Here is a 3,499-nt window from a genome sequence, read left to right on the forward strand (position 1 = left end):
GAACTGCAATTATTGCAGCGTCACGCATGCATAAAACGCTTAGTTAGATGGATCCCATAACAGTTTTTTTTCTATAATCCCCGCCATGTTTGAGCGAAAACAGCTTGATCTGAACCAAACTGTGTTAACCTGACACTGGGATAGAAAAAAAACGTCAAAAGACAGAAGATACAGAAATTAGACAAGACGACGTCTGAAAAAACTTATTTTTCTTGTAGTTAGTTAAAAACCTCACTTTATTGTGTCTTTCTTGTAATAGGACATCCTTTCTAGACTTGGTTTCTTGTTTTTGCGTTTTGATTTTGTTGGTCTAGGCCGCTACGCAGCTGACGAACTCATGGGAAGGAAGAACGAAAGCTGAATACTCCGCTTCGCTAAGAAAAGCACGTCGTTTTTGCTCGTACTAGACATTATACAGCCCTTCATTGCTTAATGATTTTTGATTTCAATACAGAATAGGCGCATATATATTATATCATATAATTAATATACCATAAATATTTAAAGAATAATTTTGTGGGAAAGGTTTGATTTAAAGTTTAAACCATCATATTATAACTGAGCTGATTTAAATCACGATTTAAATAATATTGATTGAAATTCTCCTCGCTGATTTCATGCTTGAAACGAAAGCTGAAAAGGTTTTTGAATTCGAACAAACAGTAGAAGTATTTCTTATAAAGTGCTTCAGCTTCCCTTTAAGATAAAACACGAGGGTTCAAAAAGCTGCCATCCAGAAGTCGGCCCGGTGTACTATGCCTGAAATTGGTTTAGGGGGATATTTATACAGCGTTAAATCCACGAAATAAGCTATGCCAAGAGTAGCGAAATTACGGTCAGGGTGCAGGCGACCTGGTGGAAGTTTACCATGATGAATAAATTTAACCCGAGACTGGGGCCGAAGGAGGAAATGTTTTGTTTTACAGTAGATGAGAAAGTAGCAGGGACAGAGAGCGTCTCTAACTCAGCTAATAAGTTTAATTAATCAACTTATTTATACACAGAACCACAGCCGCCACTAAACTACCAAACATCCTGTTTTTCAAGGTCGTGCTCAGAACGCTCCTCCACGTCAGAAAACAAACTAAGTCAGGCAATCAACAAAACACAAGCACATTCCGGTTTAGACAAAGAGCCTGGACAGCTAGAAGTCACAAATATATATAATGCTTTTGAACTAGAACACACACACACGGTGATACCTTTGGTTGGTTAAAAGGTATCACAGTATGTGTGGTGAAGGAGGCGCAAGCAAATCGAACGAAGCTAGTATATCTTCACTTCGCTCCCTGATTTTCTTGGGGGCGTCGCCATTTTTGAGCTTAGATCAGAAGGGTGGGCAATGGCCGATCGCTATGATTCGAAAATCCGGATCCCTCGTCTTTAGACGTGATGTCAGGAAAGTCAGGCAATGCCGTTTTGCTCTGGGGCAGACTGTTTTAACATTTCTGAATTACAAAACGGCGTGTCCTGCGATTTCACATAAAGGCTTTTGAAAACTGGCAACAATGATCTGTAGTACCAAGACGGCAGAAGTGCCGTTACGCTGATCCGTATAGCTTCGCTCGTGGCTCCAGGTCCAGTATGTACATCCACGCATTATTTACAAACTAGTCTGCTTCGGGTGCGAATACACCAGAGTCGAATGAAGTTAAGCGTCGCGTCCGCTGTTCCGACAGCAGCGCCACAGCAGGGGTTTCCCGACAGAGACGCGCGTTGGTACAGAATTGTGGACCTCAAATCTTTTCTAAAACATTGCCATGCCGCAGGTTCCCCCAAAAGGAAAGCGCGTCGTTGTGAACTTACGTCCAATATGAGGTTATCCGATGTTTTTCACCGGAGCGTGTGCGCTGTCGTCTGCTGTGATACAGTAAGGAGGGGCGCAATCGTAGCCACTGGGGCAGCAGCTTTGATTGTCCGAGCAACAGACTGCATCCTTCAAGGGACAGCAGCCAGCATCGCAAGACGTTTGGTTAACAGGGCATGCTCCGGCACCGGGAAGAAGTTGACTCAGGGCTGTAGGGGCAAGTTGTATTTCTGTAGGCATTAATTCAGTAAACACTTGGGCATCGTAGTTTTTGGGCCGAAATTGTGGTTTTGGCCTGGGCATTTAGGGTCTTTAAATGTCCGAAGAAGCTAAGGTAGAGCCAAAAGGGAACTTTTTGTGCCAGCTTGGGTATCTTGGCCCGAAATCGCTTATCAGGTCCTAGAGTTGGTTTCTGGTTGTCGGCGAAACCACGGTTATGTAGGTGTTGGTTTCTCCGGCGTACTACTTCGGTATGCAATTGCACACGGTGGGGTTTCCAATGAGCAGCGTTTTATATGAGAATGATATGCAATGTGACATGCGGCGAAGAGATTTGGAATGTATAAACTTCGGACTTGTCTTTCTTGTCCCTGCACCTCTTCCTTGGAGGAGGAGTATACTTTGTTTTCTCTCTAATGACGCTGCGCATACAGTCTGACCGTGAAATGCCTCCGCGCCTACCACATTATTCTACTACACTCTAAAAAAAAAGGAGTCGACAAGCGTCGACTCGACTCTTTTTGGAGAGTATCTGGGTTGTCGCAAACCACACTCTCTATTGAGAGTAACGGTTACTCTTCAACGACGAGAGTCAGTGTAACTCTCTCATGCGAGTGTTCACTGAACTCTTCTATAAAGAGTCATGCCAATACTTTTGCCAGAGTCAGCACTACTCTTTCGATGTGTAAGTGTGAGAGTTAATTTCACTCCTTTGTGTAGCGTAACTATAACTCCATAAAAAGTGTTGTCTAAACTCTTTGACGAGAATTAATATCACTCCTTTGTGTAGAGTGACTATAACTCTATCAAAAGTATTGCCTAAACTCCTTGTTAACGAGTTAAGGAGGCTCTCCAGGCAGAGTTACCTTCACTCCTTCATGTAGAGTAACTTCAACTCTGTATTCAAGAGTTACGCGTACTCACCAGGAAGGGTTACCTTCACTCCATCGTGTAGAGTAACTACAGCTCCATTAGAAGTGTGGCCTAAACTCTGTACTTAAGAGTTAAACATACTCTCTCTGAAGAGTTGATTTCACTTTTTTGTGTAGAGTAATGAGAACTCCATTAAAAGTGTTGTCTAAACTCTGTGTAAAGAGTTAAAACAAACTCTCCAGGAGGAGTTGATTTCACTTGTTTGTGCAGAGTAACTACAACTCCATTAGAAGTGTTGCTTAAACTCTGTATTAAAGAATTAAGCATGCTCTCTAGGAAGAGTTGTGATGACCATTTTGAGGAGAGTAAATAAAACTCCATTAGAAGTTTTGCCTACACTTCATACTAAAGAGTTAAGTATGCTCTCTAGCGAGAGTTAATGTCAAATAACAGCACACTTGAGCAGTTAGTGTGACCCCTTTTCGAAGAGTGCTTAACTCTTTAATAGAGTCAATTACTCTCCACAAAGAATTGTGTAAAGTACACCCCCGTGTGCCTAAACTCTGTATAAAAGAATTAAGCACACACTCCAGGAAGGGG

General features: G+C 42.3%; 1 pseudogene; it reads left to right on the plus strand.

The window, feature by feature from the left end:
* The first annotated feature begins 1,521 nt into the window (after positions 1–1,521).
* LOC115310268 lies at positions 1,522–2,050 on the plus strand (annotated as a pseudogene).
* Positions 2,051–3,499: the final 1,449 nt, after the last annotated feature.

The sequence above is a fragment of the Ixodes scapularis genome, unplaced genomic scaffold (assembly GCF_016920785.2).
Source record: "Ixodes scapularis isolate PalLabHiFi unplaced genomic scaffold, ASM1692078v2 PGA_scaffold13__105_contigs__length_92229423, whole genome shotgun sequence".
Lineage (NCBI taxonomy): Eukaryota > Metazoa > Arthropoda > Arachnida > Ixodida > Ixodidae > Ixodes > Ixodes scapularis.